The 17,393-nt window shown below is 43.5% G+C and overlaps 1 pseudogene; it reads left to right on the top strand.

Annotated features, from left to right (window-relative positions):
• The first annotated feature begins 4,487 nt into the window (after positions 1–4,487).
• Positions 4,488–17,393, top strand: part of LOC102256793 — a 16,158-nt pseudogene continuing 3,252 nt past the window's right edge.

Raw genomic sequence — 17,393 nt, 5'->3', positions numbered from 1 at the left:
CGTCGTCAAGGACAAAAGATGTACAGGGTTGGGCCCCATCGTATTTTGTTCAATTCTCTGTTTGGTTCCTACACAAGCCAGATATATCATGGCAGAGGCCAGTGGGTGACTGAAAATTACACAAATGGCAGCCAATTGATAGATAAATAAGTAAATACATAGATGCCTTTACAGGAGCAGATTAGCTCCTCTTTTGGCACTCGGCATGCAGCTATTGATCTGGAAAATCAAATTTCTCTCAATGGCCATCGATAAGAAGAATAAAATGCAACTTACTTTTATAGAGGTATACCAGTACTTTCTTGAGCGCTCCTATTCTCTGCTATAATATAATCTATAGGAGCATTGATTATCTTGACATTCCCCAAACCACCATGCTGGCCCACACTATTGATAATATTATGCAAATTAGACCTGGTGAGTAGACTAGTAAAGTGGCCAGAATTCTAGGTGCCCTAGTAAAATGTAAGTGTGGCCATGGGTGAGAGATAAATGGCATAAAGATGCAAGAATCTGCCACTTTGGTAAAGATTTAGGGATCTAGTGGTTTGGGGAAAAAAGGGAAACCCCTTCTAAGGAAAAGGGGAAGTGGTTGCACCTTGCATTCTAAACCAATCTTTAAAGAAACAAAACATAAAGACAAGGCACTTGGTGAGACGGATTCTGGAGACATAGCACATTCACTTGGCAATACTGCTCTGACCCACTCATTGGGTGACTCAGAAGGTTACCGGTTTTAAGTGGGTGTCAGAGCAAGAGAGGGCTCTGAGCAGGTCCAGGCTACCCTGCCAACAGGCCACTTTACCCAACAGAGCTGATGACACTACTAGTAGAGGTACCCATGGCAAGTGAGGAGGCTGTGTGGGAAGTCCTTGAAGTTCTGAAGTAATGGCATTCTGCAGCAAAGAAATACTCGCCATTTGCTTTTTTAGTTTTAAAAAAATATTTATTTATTAAAGAGGTGCCAATGTAATACAAATGTTATGAAATTCAACAATAATAGCAGTTATTTAGAATAGCAGTGTTCAAATACTTTATTCTCAGGACTTTAATGTACTTTAAAAATATTTCTGAGCTCTAGCCCTGGCTGGTGTGGCTCAGTTGGTTGTGTATCATCTTGTGCACCAAAAAGTTGATTTAATTCATGGTCAGGGCACATGCCGGGTTTCGGGCTCAATCCCCGGCAAGGGGTGTGCAGGAGGCAGTAGATCAATGTTTTTCTTTCTCTCTCCCTCTCCCTTCCTCTCTCTCTCTAAAAAAATAGAAAGAAAAATTTCTGAGCTCTTTGATTTTGTTTATATCTATTAATAATTACCTATTAGAAATTTATATATTTTAAATTAAATGTCTACCTTAAAATATTTAATTAAATCCACTGCATATTAATACTTAGTAAATCCACTGCATATTAGCATATATAATATACATTTATAAAAATAATTTTCCAAAACAAAACAAAAGTTAGTGATAAGAGCGATGTCGTTTACACTTACACAGTGGAGTCTCATATGTGCTTCTGCATTCAGTTGGTGGCAAGATACTTGCCATTTGAAATACTCCTGGTGTGCTGCCAGGCCCTGTTAGAGACAGACTTCTGAACCAGAGGCACCAGTGCCCATGTGACCAGAGCTGACCATCATGAGCTGGTATTATCAGACCGACCACATTATAAGCAAAGAAGGTAATGCTGCATTCATGATCAGCCCACACAGGCTTAGAAGACCCATATATTTAATAAGGTGGCCCCAAATTTCATGGTAACAATCTCTGTGACAACATTGCCTCTGCCCCAACTCAAACGTGTGGCTTAGTGGGGTTGGGATGGGAGGAAGGTTTCCTATCACTAGCTGGCGGAGGAGGAAAAAAATTCAGATTTTATTTACTGACTAGAGGCCCAGTGCACGGAATTCATGTGAGGGGGGTGGGGGGGATGTCCCTCAGCTCAGCCTGCACCTTCTCCAATCTGGGGCCCCTCTCACAATCCAGGACTGTTGGCTCCCAACTGCTTGCCTGCCTGCCTGCCTGATTGCCCCTAACCACTTCTGCCTGCCAGCCTGATCACCCCCTAACCCAGGGGTGGGCAAACTTTTTGACTCGAGGGCCACAATGGGTTCTTAAACTGGACCAGAGGGCTGGAACAAAAGCATGGATGGAGTGTTTGTGTGAACTAATATAAATTCAAAGTAAACATCATTACATAAAAGGGTACGGTCTTTTTTTTTTTTTTTTAGTTTTTTTTATTTCAAACGGGCTGGATCCGGCCCGTGGGCCGTAGTTTGCCCACGGCTGCCCTAACCACTCCCCTGCCAGCCTGATCGACACCTAACTGCTCTCTTGCCAGCCTGGTTCCCCCCCACTGCCCTCCCCTGCCGGCCTGGTCACCCCCAACTGCCCTCCCCTGCCAGCCATCTTTGACCACATGGGGGCGGCCATCTTGAGTTGGAGTGATGGTCAATTTGCATAGTACCTCTTTATTATATAGGATGGTTTATCATGATCGTTTGGTGCTATTCATAAATGGATTGGTGCTACACAACAGCCCTGCTTAGGAGTGGCCTCTGGGACTGTGGTGAAAGGCATCTCTCCGGTGGGCAGATCTGCAGGTACTAGTCTTCATGGCTCCCTGGAGTAGAGAAGCCGTCAGAGGTACAGGTATCTGACCACATTAGTTTACAAGGTTTGCAATTCATGTAACTGGACCAGGATTAGGATCCTGGGCTTGAAAGGGCCAAGGGGAGAGTGGAGGGCTGTCAGAGAAACGTAATGAATCTAAACTATGCAGGGAAACTGGAGTTCATTAACATTACTAATCAAGACATGCACGAATTCCAAATTATTATATAAAATAAAACTGGTACAGGGATAGTCAACTGAACGGGACAGGAAAACAACCCCAGGAGCCTACACACGGACATTTGATTTGTGACAGACGTTCACCACAGGACAGTGAGAGAAGGACTGTGTTTTACTAGTAAAAAAGCAGACCTAAGACAATTGGGCATTTATATGGCCATACCATGAAACAGATCTCCACCTCAGACCATCCATCAAAATAAATTCCAGGTGGATTTTAAACTTAAATGAAAAGACAAATTACAAATGGCTTTTACAAGTGTGTTTGGGAGAAAATCTTCACTATCGCAGAAAGGAAAGATTTCTTATACAAAACACAAAAAGCTCTGTGCATACAGAAAAATATCGATACATTGACATTTAAAATGAAGAATTTCTCCATCCAGGATGTCAATAAGGAAAGGAATACCCACTAGAAAATGGGCAAAAGGCTTGAACAAACATTTTACAGAAGAGGTATTCCAAATGCCATGATCTTATGAAAAGTGCTCAACCTCCCCGGTAATCAGTAAAATGCAAATTAAAACCACAATAAAATACCACGACACACCGTGTCAGACTGAAACTGCAATGCCTTCTCCTTCATAAATTCAAATACACACGTCTCTGTTTCTGGGCACTTTATTCTGTTCCAGAGACTCTCTGCTTTACCTGCTAGAGAATAAATCTGTCTCCTGTTGGTGTGGGTGAGGGGGAGTATCTATTGCACAGAATTAGGAAGGGGGTTGGCAGTTTTTTAATTAAACATACAACCAGTTCTCATTTATCCTTCACATACGCTGCAATTCCCGAGTCCTTTGGAGATTCCTCAGTCTACAGTCGGCTCTCCATATCCATGGGGCCTGCATCAGTGGATTTAACCAATCATGGATAAAAGTATTTGAAACAATGATGCTACACTGTTGCTGACATGTACTATGAAGACTGGCCTACGGTAGTTGTGTCTGTACTTCTGTATGGAACAGATTTGGTTTTTCTTGTCATTATTCCCTAAACAATACAATATAACAACTATTTGCATAGCATTTACATTATATGAGGTATTATAAATAATCTAGAAATGATTTAAAGTATATGGGAGGGCCGGCCGGCGTGGCTCAGTGGTTGAGTTCGATTCCCAGTCAGGCCACATGCCCTGGTTGCGGGCTCGATTCCCAGTGTGGGTTATGCTGGAGGCAGCCGGTCAATGATTCTTTCTCATCATTGAAGTTTCTATTTCTCTTTCCCTCTCTGTTCCTTTCTGAAATCAATATGAATATATTTTTAAGAAACGTTTAAATAAATAAATAAACAAATAAATAAAGTATATGGGAGGATGTGCATAGGTTATATGCTAATACATGCCATTTTATATAGGGGACTTGAGCATGTGGATTTTTATTTGTGTGTGTCGGGGGAGGGTTGCCCTGGAAGTAATCCCCCACGAATATGGAGGGATGACTGTATGTCAGGTTGCTTCTCAGCTTTCTCTGTTGCTGGCTTAAGATTCAATTTCCTTGGGTTTACTGAGTCATTTATCACTCTTCCATCTGCTTCTAGCATCCAAAGTTTGTTGTTGTCTCTCTTTTCATCCTTAGGGGTTATTCCTTTAAACACGCACATACACACACCACCCTGTCTTCCTGCTTCTCATCATGGCCAGGGATCAAGGTGAGAAGGAGAGAACCATTCAGGAACTTCAGAAAGCTCTGCCTCAGCAACTGTGTGGGTGAGAGTGGAGACAGGCTGACCAGGCAGCCAAGGTCCTGGAGCAGCTCACAGGCCCCACCCCCGTGTTCTCCAAGGCCAGATACACCGACAGATCCTTTGGCATCTGGAGAAATGAAAAGATTTCCGTCCACTGAATAGTTTGTGGGGCTGAGGCGAAAAAATCCTGGAGAAAAGTCTAAAGGTATGAGAGTACGAGTTACTAAAAAATAACTTCTCAGACACTGGAAATTTAGGTTTGGGGATCTAGGAATACACATTTGGGCATCAAATATGAGCCAAGCATTGGTATCCAGAACCTGGACTTCTGTGTGGTGCTGGGTAGGCCAGGTTTCAGCCTCACAGACAAGAAATGCAGGGCAGGCTGCATTGGGGCCAAACAGAATCAGCAAAGAGGAGGCCATGTGCTGGTTCTAGCAGAAGGAGGGTGGAATCATCCTTCCTGGCAAATACATTTCTGTTTCTCTCCAAAAGGCTAAAAATATGTTTTCAGCGAAATGGAAATAAAGCAAAAACAATATCCAATCCTTTATTATTGTCTTAGTGAGATTTCAGAAAGAAGAGAATGTTTATATATGTATATTAATTAATTCTCTTTCTCCCTTTTTCTTCCCCTCTCTCTAAAAATGAATAAAAATATTTTTAAAATATTCAGCCTGTGCACTAATCCCAATCGGGGATTTATAACATTTTGAAGATATTCACAGATTAGTACATTAGACTGAAAGACAGCTTCTTGTTTAAAGCACAGATTTATTTAGATGGGTTAGATCAACAGGTGTTTGATTATTGACTAATTCTTCATTAGTTAGTGAAGAATCATACATATTCTACACTTGTGGAATAAGCCACTTTTCTTCTACTCATCAAAAATTATCAACATACACTGTCTTTGTTAAAACAAGACACATTACTGCCATCTCCTGGAAAACTGTAATAATAATAACATAAGTTGCCCATCTATGAAGTGTCCAAAAATGTAATACTTCCCCCAAAACCCATCGTAGTCAAGATGTCTCTTGCGTGAACAGCGCTCCCCTTGGATTTGGTGTCCTTCTGCAGTGCACAGCTTGAGCAAGTGTACTCTTTGTTACCTTGTGGGTTCAGTCACACGGATTTTTCTGAGTACCTTCCTTGTCAAAGGAGAACTCTGAGGAGGAACTTGACTTTTCTCTCCGGCGATTAGCAGATGGTGAAGGGGGGTTGGTATTTCCTTCCAGATTTGTACATAGAACATGGACAAATGTTTGTAGAGAGGAAGTAGGCAGATACCTCCGTGTACTTGAGTTACCTATGCATTCCTGCACGTCCTAAAACTGTCCCCTCACCGAGGCTTGCTTTCCAAGAAGAGGTGGTGAGGAGAATAAGGTGGGAGAACCCAAACGCCCGCCTTCTCCTCCTTTTCTGTATCCCTCTTTCGCTTCCCCCCTGCCATCCCAGGAATCCAGAAGAGCAGGGCACTTTCTTATTTCCTCTACTTCATGCATATCTTGTCTTTTCTAACTGCTTTGCCCTAAAGGCTGACAGGGATCCTTCTTTACCCCAAGAGAAGGTCTAGAACAGTGATGGCGAACCTATGACACGCGTGTCAGAGGTGACACGCGAACTCATTATTTTGGTTGATTTTTCTTTGTTAAATGGCACTCAAATATATAAAGTAAATATCAAAAATATAAGTCTTTGTTTTACTATGGTTGCAAATATCAAAAAATTTCTATATGTGACACAGCACCAGAGTTAAGTTAGGGTTTTTCAAAATGCTGACACGCCGAGCTCAAAAGGTTCACCATCACTGGTCTAGAACTTGCCACTGAGCCTCTAAGCGAGAGCTAATGGAATCTAGTGATTCTAGAAAGGCCCACGGTGGCCTAGAAGAGGTCAATGGGGGGGGGGATGCATATGTAATATTTTCAACAATAAAGATTTTAAAGGCAAAAAAATAGAATGACAGCACATTTATAGTAAAAAAGAAGTAAACATTTAGTGTCTATTAAATTTTTTTTTAAAGTTATAGTTTTCTGGAGAGCAAATTTGAGTGGCCTGTTATAAAAATTCTTTGTTTTCTTTAAGATTTATTTTTAAGAGAGAGAGGGGGGAAGGGAGAGGGAGAGAGAAAGAGAAAGAAAGATCAATGTGAGAGTGAAATATCAATCGGCGGCCTCCTGCACTGCCCATACTGGGTATTGATCAAGCCAGCAATCCAGGCATGTGCCCTGATCAGGAACTGAATTGGCAACCTTTTGGTGCACAGTATGACACCCAACTAACTGAGCTACACTGGCCAGGGCTAGAAATTCTTTTAAATCATATGATGATTTAAGAGTAAGTCCAGATGGTCTTGATAAGAACTAAAAAGAAATCAGTCTGCTTTTCCCTTTCCAAATCACAGGGCATAATTTGTCATTCTGAAGTCATTAATAGTGGGATGAGTATGCTTGTCATTCATTCATTCATTCATTCATCCATTCAGCAAATATTTACTGAATATTAGGCTCTGGGAATGCAGCGATCAAAATATGAAAAGTATCAGAACTTATGGTACTTTTATTATGAGGGGGAAATACCCATTAAACAAGTGAGTATATAGCATAATTTTGGATGCATAAAGCAGAATGAGGGGATAGAGAGTGTTTGTGATGCCTCTTTAGATAAACTGGGCAGGGAAGGCCTCTCTGAGGAGGTGAGGTATGAAGAGAATCCTGAACTAGGTGGAGTCTTGAGCCACGTGGACTCGGGGAGCGCTGCAGGCAGAGTGCAGGGAGTGCAGAGGCCACTGCTGGGTGGAGCTGAAGGGTGGAGTCAGGCAGTGATGGGGATGGTCAGGGTCTGGAGCTGGGAGGAAACCGGAAACCTGCATATCACCTGCAGGGCCTCCTCCTCAGGGGGAGAACTTTTCATTTGATTTATGGCCCGTGGGAATGGAAGCCTTGGCAGATTAAGGCAGGGAAATAACTTGATCTGATTTACATCCTTACAGAATCCCTGTGACAGTTACCGTATAAGGGAAATGGAAGACTTTGGGGACCTTAGAAAGGCAGAGTTGGATCTGGGCGCCAGAACAGTGGCTCCACTACTGGGTAACCTTGAGGTGTAGCTTAATCTCTTTGAATCCCAGAGTTCTTGTCCATAAATTGGTGGTAATAAAAGCACCACTTACCTCACAGCATTATCAAGCAATTTAACAACTACTTTTTGATCAGCTGTTCTGTGCCAGTCATGCTGTGAGGTCCTGAGTTGCAGTGAGGATTGGATAAGTGGTACTCATGAGGGCCCAGATGTTTCTGACTTGGTGACAAAACTGTAGGATATTTAAAGTGTGCAATGCGATGATTTGATATATGTGTACATTATGAAAGGATTCCCAACATTGAATTAACACATTTATTACCTCACATATTTACCTATTGTTTTGGCAAGAATACTTAAGTTCTACTCTCAGTAAATATCAATTATAAAATACAGTATTGTTAACTGTAGTTACCATGTTTTACATTAGATCCTCAGACCTTATTCATTTATAATTGAAAGTTTGAACCTTTTACCAATGTCTCCCTATTTCTCCCTCCTTACCCCTCTCCCTGGTCCCTAGCAATCTATTTTATTCTGTTTCTAGAGTGTGATTTTTAAAAAAGATTCCACAGATAAGTGATAGCATGCAGTATTTGTCTTTCTCTGTCTGGCTTGTTTCACTTAGCAATCCAGTTTCATTCAAGTCACAAATGATAGGATTTCCTTTTATGGTTGAATAATCTTCCAGTGTGTGTGTGTGTGTGTGTGTGTGTGTGTGTGTGTGTGTGTGTGTGTGTGATGGAATATAATTTTTTGAATGCTTTCAAAACCATCCTCTACCTATGTATTATGAGGCTGTCCATTAATGCTCTTAACATCTAACAGATACCGAATGTGGATGTGTAGGAAATCCTCACCACTCTATGCTGGTTTTGTTATGCATAAAAAAAAAGTGCAGATCACACCCTAGCTGGTTTGGATCAGTGGATAGAGCTCCAGCCCTCAGACTGAAGAGTCCCGGGTTCAATTCCGGTCAAGGGGTCAAGGGATGTATCTTGGTTGCAGGCTCGATCCCTGTCTCTTGTCGGGGCCTGGCCCTGGTTGGGGCGCATGCGGGAGGCAACCAATTGATGTGTCTCTCTCACATCGATGTTTCTCTCTCTCTCTGTCTTTCCCCCTCCCTTCCACTCTCTCTAAAAACCAATGAAAAAATATCCTCAGGTGAAGATTAACAACAACAACAACAACAAAATGCAGGTCACAATAATTGCTAAGTGTGCTTTGACTCTTTCAGTTACACAAAATCAAGTGTAAATGGTTGATATTCCAGGTTGAAAATGTTGACAGAAGAGATGAATATTTAAGAGATCTGTTTAGATGTTTTCAACTTGCTTAATGTTAAAATGTGATCTTTGAATAAATTTAAATTGTGCTTATCCCAACATGTCAGAAATTTCAAAGAAAATGGAAAAATTTTAGCAGAAAATCACTTTGCTTTGTAGAACCTCCCACTACACTTTAAATGAGGTATAAATAGTTTTCTAATTTAGGAAAAACAATGAGAAGATTTTGCTGCTTGAGACAAGCAGTTTTACCTACTCTTAAAGTAATTGGAATGCCTGATTGAAAACATCATAGTAGGAAAACACACTGCTCAGAGAATTTCTGGAATGCCAAATGAGAGCTACAAATAGAAGACGTGTGCATTGGGCTATACATATCACTGGAAAGAAAAAAAGATGTGATTTAAAAAGTGAAATAGCCCTGCTGGTGTAGCTCAGTTCATTGGGCATCATCCCTTGCACCGAAAGTTTGCCCGTTTGATTCCCATTCAGGGCACATGCCTAGGTTTCGGGCTTGATCTCCATAAGGGGCATGCAGGAGGCATGTTTTGCTGTCACATTGGTGTTTCTCTCTCTCTCCCTTTCCCTTTTTCTCTCTTTAAAAATTAGTTAAAAAATCTTTTTAAAACAGTGAAATAATGTGCAGCTGCTGCAGCTGTTTAGGGCAGTGGTCGGCAAACTGCGGCTCGTGAGCCACATGCGGCTCTTTGGCCCCTTGAGTGTGGCTCTTCCACAAAATACCGACGTCTGCACATGGGCCACAAAGTTTCAATTGCACTCTACGTGCGCGCCCGCACATGGTATTTTGTGGAAGAGCCACACTCAAGGGGCCAAAGAGCCGTATGTGGCTCGTGAGCCGAAGTTTGCTGACCACTGGTTTAGGGTAATGTATCTCCCTTCTGCTAAGCCCAGCCCTCTGTGGGGGGTAGGGGGGGGTGCCCACATTGCTCTGAACCCAGCACAACTTCACCAGGGCCCCAGGAGTGTGCACTTTGGCCTTATCCCAGATTAGGCTCTCCCCGAGATGGTGAGGCCAGGTTGGGCCATGTCCATTGGCAACCCTGTAGCTCACCAGCCTGCAAAGAGCAGACCAGCAGAACCCAGTAGCTCTCTCAAGCACAATTTCATTATGTCAAAGCCTTCCCCTTCCTCCTTCTCCTAAGGGACAAATTACCACCGAACTCCTCCCCAGATGTTCCTCCTGGTGGAGCAACCGGACCCTCAGAGCCCTGCCTGTAATTATTGTTTACTCCGATTTCTGTGGCTCACCTCATTATAGTTCATTAACGACATGAGAGGGTCTCATATGCAACCAGAGACCAGGGTGGAACAGATTCAGTTTAGACTCTGACTCACTGTGCTTCATTGGGTCCAACTCCAGTTGTGTCTACTCTTGGCTTACCTCACTTCTGTGGTCACAAGAACACGAATCACTCCACAGTCGCCGGGTACTCTCCCTGCCTTCACACCCTCTCGGCCACTTCCTCTCCCACCCCCAACTCTGGCCGACCTATATAGTTTTCCCTGAGTCTAAGGAAATTATATAATGCAGTAGATCACCCCCTGCCCTCAGTACTGTTCATTAGCATCTATTCCACGTATTTCGGTGCCTTTCTAAATGGTTTTATCCCTCTGAAAAGCAACAGATTTTTAAAATTTCCCTGGTCTCTTCATCTTGTTTCACTTTCTTTGCATAATTTTTTTACTTACCCCTTATATTATGCTTTATTATAAGAAAAATGTTGTGTTGGACCTGTTAGAAGGAGACCTGTTGTTAAGGTCACTGCCCCAACACCAGGAAGTGCTGTAAAAGGGCCTTCTCCTCTCCTCAGAGTTACTCAGATAAAAAGGCTCGTCATTGGTATCGCACTCAGATCAGGCTGCCCTCTGCCTGCCTTCACTTCTGCGTGTGACCAGCTCCTCCACAGCACTCTACCGCGTTCTGAGCCAGCGAGGGCTCCCAAAGTTTCTCTCTCATATCCATGTTTCTCTTTCTCTCTCTCCCTTCCCTTCTCCCTAAAAAGCAATGAACATGTCCTCTGGTGAGCATTAAAAAAAAATGAAATGAGAGTAATTGATTTTTTTTCTGAATTAACTTAATCAACCAGCCATTAGGTATCGTAGACGTAACCTCTAAATTTACAAAATAAGTTCCACGAAATAAAAGTAGCCCGTCTTTCTACTCAATAGTCATGGAAATCACCCTGAAAGACAAGCGTACTCATCCCACTATTAATGGCTTCAAAGGGCAAGTTATGCCCTGTGATTTGGAAAGGGAAAAGCAAACTGATTTCTTTTTAGTTCTTATTGAGATCATCTGACTTACACTTCAATCATCGTAAGCTTTAAAAGAACTTCTAGCCCCGGCTGGTGTTGCTCAGTTGGTTGGGCACCATACTGTGCACCAAAAGATTGCCAGTTCGATTCCTGGTCAGGGCACATGCCTGGGTTGCTGGCTCGATCAATCCCCAGTAAGGGCAGTGCAGGAGGCTGATTAATGTTTCACTCTCACATTGATGGGCCCTCTCTCTCTCTCTCTCTCCAAAACAAACAAACAAAAAACACACAAAAAACTTAAGTTCCTGCCTGGTCTGCTCCAGGTTACAATAGGGAATGTTCCAGATTTTTCAAAATAGTACAGATTTCAGCCCCACATTTGAAATTTTAACATTTTAGCTTATAAACACATTTTAGTCACTTCTCATTCAGAGAAAGACCACAAAAAGTTTTGTAGGTCATTGTTCCTCCCCCCAACCCCCAATGCAGGTCATTGCTACTGCTCATAGGCTCTGAGAGCAGAGAAGCTGGGAGTGGAGACGGAGTGGAAAGGAGCAGGGCTGGAGGTAAGGGTAACGATGAGAGGCTGCTGCAGCTGGCCAGGCTGGGAAAGAGGGTGGTCTGAACAAGGGGGATGACAGTGGGGACTGAGAAAAAGTAAAAGGTGTGTGAGAGATAGAGGAAGTGGACATGGTGATTGATAGATTGGATGTGGGGAGGGAAAGAGAGTGGAGACTGATGCCTCTGGGTTTTGGCCCTGAGCAGCAAAGTGGATGAAGGTGCCCCTCCCACCAGAGGAGGAGTCAGGAACAAGTAAACAGGCAGGAGATTTCTCAGTTCAGTGCTGGCAGGCCAAACGGTGCATTCCTCCATTCATTTGGCAAATATTTATGAGTGGTTATTACATGCCAGGCACTGTAGGGAGAGGGCAGTTGGAGAAGTGCGATTCCAAGGCTGGGAAATATGGGAGCAAGCATTGTGTCTGGTGACCCAGGAGTTTAGAACAAATACATTCTTCTGCTTAATAAATAAAATCTAGCTTTAATTGAAGTAAGAGCACTGTGGCCACGTGATAACATTATCACAGCACTGCTTAACAAGCATATCAAGGAAAAAACAAAAGTCTGTCCCATCATAACAGCCTTTGGGAAATGTAGAAAAGTGAAGAAAAATTGATTCTCTACTAACTCTTGAGGCAGTCAGGGGAGCTATTGTGTTCTCCATTGTATAGACAGGAAAATCAAGGATCGGATGAATCCAGGAGGAATCAAATGGCACATTCAAAATGGGAAATTTGAGGAGCATACAATAAAGGGACTGTTGTTTTTTTTAAATCCTCACCCAAGGATATTCTTTCCACTGATTTTTAGAGAGAGTGGAAGAGAGAGAGAGAAAGACAGAGAGCAATATTGATGTGAGAGAAACACATCGACTGGTTGCCTCCTGCATTCACCCTGACCAGGGCCCTGCTGGGGAGGAGCCTGTAACAGAGATACGTGCTCTTGACCGGAATTGAACCCCGAACCCTTCCGTCCACAGGCCAAGGCTCTATCCACTGAACCAAACCGACCAGGGCAATAAAGGGTAGGTGGAAAGCAACATCTGGGAGCTGCAACCCTGCTTCAGTCTGCAGCTGCCAAGGAGGCAGTTAGAACCCAGAGCAGGGAGCTTTGTGTGAGTGCTGCCTGATAGGCGCTTAGTAGAAGGACTCAGCCAACCACAAGCATTTGTTCCGGAACACATGCCCCGCCTCCATCTCCTGGCCTCTGACCTATGGCAACCTCCCTTTCTTGGCTGAAACTAATCAGAAGCCAGACCGCAGAGGCTGGCTGAACCCCCAGGGCACAGCAGGCGGGACCTGCTGGTGGGCTGGAATGGAAGACATCCTGCAGAGATGGGTAAGTGATTTGCCTCAGGGAAAGATAGGAAGGAGCAGACACCAGATAAAAACTCAGGTCTTAGCACTTAGTTAAATGTCTTTCTGGAGTAAATGAGGTAATCAGAGTGTGAATTCTCTGTGAGGATGAAAATGACAGTGCATAGCTAAGGTTATGATTTTAGGTGTATCTTGACATGGCCATTTAAGCCTCAAGAATTCTAAATGAAAAATGGCTTTAAGCAAGTGATAAAAAGAATGAACATGTGTAGCACAATGAGCAGATGGCCCATCATCTCTTCCTCTTTTTAGGCTTTCATTAAAAAATTCAAAATTCAAAATTATCAGAAGGGTCTTTAATTGTATGTGTCATTTTTATGGACAATAGAGGCAATAATTCTCTCTTAGCTGGCTTGCACCTGAAGAATACAGGCTGAGCCAGACCCTTATGTCTTCCTGAGCATAAAGGGACTTAATGAGATCAAGGTCAGCTGCGGCAATTTCTACCTCAGCGTGACTGGGGAGGAGGACTTACCCTGAAGTGAAATGTTGGGAATCTGATGAAATTTGATTGATTCCAGAAAACTGAAGTTGAAGCCTATTCTTTTTAAAAGGATTCCTATAAGCCCTAGCTGATTTGGCTCAGTGATAGAGCATCAGCCTGCGGACTGAAGGGTCCCAGGTTCAATTCTGGTCATGGGCACATGCCCAGGTTGCTGGCTCTATCCCTAGTAGGGGGTGTTCAGGAGGCAGCTGATCTATGATTCTCTCTCATCATTGATGTTTCTCTCTCTTTCTCCCTCTCCCTTCCTCTCTGAAATCAATATAAGTATATTAAAAAACTAAATAAAGGGGTTTCTATACATGTTCATGTACGAAAAATGACTTTTGGTGCAATTGACTAGATCCATGATTTTTGGGAGATGGTTGAGCCACTGAGAAAAACAAACAATAAAACACCAGGTTTCTAGACGGGATACAGTGACCAGTGTGGGGAGAATGAAGACCAGAGTGGGGAGACCGATGTCTCCAGGATGGGAAAGTGAGGCCTAATGACCACATCTGCAGCTTCCTAGGTCTGACGCCTCAGGCAAGTCATTTGATCAATCAGGGCATTAGTCTCATCTATAAAATGAGAAAAATGGCTTTTGGCCGATCTCACTAGCGGTTGTGAGGATCCAATAAGATCAGGGATGTGAGAGTGTTATGCAACTTGTTTTAAGCTTAAGAAATGAAGATGCTATTTTTGTTCAGCCCAAAACATTTCCCCCAGAATGCATAGAAATATGCACTGCAAATCTGAAATCCCTTTGATCCCCTCTCATACCATGCCAGTAATTTAACCCAAGATGTAAAAGCCTGGTTCAAATGCAATGGTATGCTTTATCTGTCAATGTCATTAATCTAGCATCATATTTTAAATAATAAGTATTGCTAATTCTTCTGAGTCCAAATTATTGCAGCCCATATGATGTAAAAGTCTGAAGCTGCAGAAACTGTTCAGCAAGATTAGTTTAGGAGAAAGAAATGAAATTCAAGTTTAGATCCACACGGCCCTGCTCGAGCTGCTTCTGGAGTCAGTGATACACATAAAGCAGCTGAGCACCGGTGGGTGTACACCCCTCACCCTGAGGTCTCCCTGGAACTGCGGTGCCATTGACCAGTCACTTCTACTCACCCATCACTGATGGAGCAGAATGAGGATGGGGCGTGGGTATGAGATATTGAGAGCTGGTCGAATGAGGATCAGGAGGTACTTGGTATCATAGTTAGTTTGAATACAGCTAATAAACAAAGACATAACAAATCTAAGCAAGGCTTCCACTGGAAACTCCACAACTGAAAATACTAATAGTCTTGTCCTGCAGTGAAGCCAAATTCAGTTTTTACTAACATTGCTTCCTGCAAGAGATCTTTCAGGAAGCTAAATTGTAAGCCTGCTATAAATTCATGCCTAATATAATATAGCATTTCTTTTCTGCAAAGGAAAATAAAACCAGTCAGTCCATGAGGAGATAGAAAAGTGAATTGGAGTTTGTACAAATAAAGTCATAAAATTAATGTTTGGTAAGAGACTGGCCTTTATGACAGCATATAAGAAAAGGCACCAATAATAAATTTGCTCAAAGGATAAACTATTTTTCCTACCTCAAGCCCATCTGGCTGTCATCTTGAAATGAATATTTAGTAAGGGAATAAAATAAAAGCATTTCAAACCCACTAAAGGAATGTGTTTAAATATATGTGACAAAAAATATAATAACAGATGATGAGATGGACTGGATGTTTAAAATACTAGAATAAATCACATTCTTCGGGAAGAATCTGTTAAGAACATGTGTTTGGCATCTAGTGCACAATTCTTCAGTCCAGATGTGAAGTCAGCAGAGTAAGAGATGACCGAGTTTTGGAAATGGGAGCTCCGCAGCTACTGCTGAAGGACCTCAATCTATCAAGATGCCCATCTGGATGAAGTGCTAGAAGTTCTCTATGCAGATGCCCCTGCCTGCCTTCTCCAGGGCAATGTCCTCTCTCCTGTTTCCCATGGCACTGCTCCAAGCCAATCACCTTACCCACCTGGCACAAGTGACATCACCAAGACACAGAGGTACAAAACTAGATGGCCACCGAAGTATTCTGGAACAAGGGGACTGTGCTCCTTAGGCGGTGTGCTGCCGCCACCCTGATCTTGCGCTTCCTTCTGGCAAGCAGGGCTGCCTCCTGATGGTGTCCGTGGAACAGACCTGGTCTCCCGGGCACTCCTGGAACTGGCCTCGCCGTCCATGGATAGGAGCGCTCTCAGCACAGCTTCTTCCTCAGGACCTTCCATCCTAGCATCTCAGCAGTCTTGACTCCCTTCAAAGCCAATTAAGGACAATTCTTCTCTTTTCCCAAGCACCATGGGTAACTCTGCTGTGGAGATGAGGACTACGTGCCAGAAGCAGGAAGGGCTGTGTGGGTCATGTGCCCCTGAGCACCAGGGACGGATGGACCAAATCAGCCACGGTTTCCAATGCAACAGGATCTGCAATCAGCTGGAAGGAACTTCCCTACAGAACACTACCAGGAAAAAGTGCTCAATAAGTATGTGTTGGTAGTTTTTTCTATTAATACAGCTCTCTCCCTCACCTGCTAAATTCCAAGCATCCACCAGGGCCCATTGGTTCTCATTCAGAATAAACCCTTCTCCCTAACCTGCCCTCCCTCCCCCACTCTACTCTAATTCAGGCCTTAGCTCTCTCCCTTCTGCCATGAAATGGTCTCTGTGTCTTCAGTCTCATCCCCTTCCCAAAGACTGCCACAGACTGCATGTCATGCCTATGTTCAAAACCTCCAGTAGTTTCTTGTCGCCAGCTAGGATCAGGCCTTTAAGCCTCTGGTCAGCCGGCTCCATTTCCCTCTGTGGCTTTGTCTCCCATGGCTCTCCCAGCACCAGGTTCCACCCTGACGCATACCCACCCAGCAGTTCCCTCTCAACATGCCTTCCTTCCCCGTTCTCTGCTTAGAACATGCTCTGCCCTCTCCTTAGAGTGTCAGAAGTCTCGGAGGCCTGATAGGATGCTGTCTCTTCTGGGAGGACTTCTCTCCACCCAGCAATCACACTTGTCTGTGCTTGCACATCGATTTTCTCAACTTCTGCCACTGAAACCTTTGTAGTTTCTAAGAATCAGCGTTTCTGAACCCAAACCCATGGTCTGAAGAGCACAGTGTTGAGGCTGCTGTGCTGAAGAGTCTGAGGGATGTTAGCACCCTGGCTGTGGCCGCCTGTAGGTTTACCTGGGAGTTTTAGAGGGCAGGAGGACAGCACCAAGCCCTGTAGTCATGACACAGTAGTTGCTCATTAAAAGCTGGCTGTGTTAAACCAGACTCAAGTGGCTTCCCTCCCCGCCATTGATTTTTAGAGCGTGGAAGGGAGGGGGAGAGACAGAGAAACATCGATGTGAAAGAGATACATTGATTGGTTGCCTCTGGCATGTGCCCTGACCTGGGCCAGGGATCAAGCCTGCAATCAAGATACGTGCACTTGACTGGAATCAAACCCGAGACCCTTCAGTCCTGGGGCTGATGCTCTATCCACTGAGCCAAACCGGCTGGGGCAAGTAGCTGATTTTTTAAAAACATGGAACATTATAGGTAAATATATTTCTCTCCTTCCCCATAAGGAGGGGAGGGTGGAGAATATTGAGATCTAGCCTCTGGATCTAATGAAAACCATTATTCTAGTTAACGTTTTGGTTACATGAGCCAGTAACCACCACTACCACCACAAACACCCTTTTTCTTTCTTTCTTTCTTTCTTTCTTTCTTTCTTTCTTTCTTTCTTTCTT

The sequence above is a fragment of the Myotis brandtii genome, unplaced genomic scaffold (genome assembly GCF_000412655.1).
Source record: "Myotis brandtii unplaced genomic scaffold, ASM41265v1 scaffold240, whole genome shotgun sequence".
In the NCBI taxonomy this organism is placed as follows: domain Eukaryota; kingdom Metazoa; phylum Chordata; class Mammalia; order Chiroptera; family Vespertilionidae; genus Myotis; species Myotis brandtii.
The sequence above is the reverse complement of the archived record's forward strand: the minus strand, read 5'-3'. Positions and strand labels throughout refer to the sequence as shown.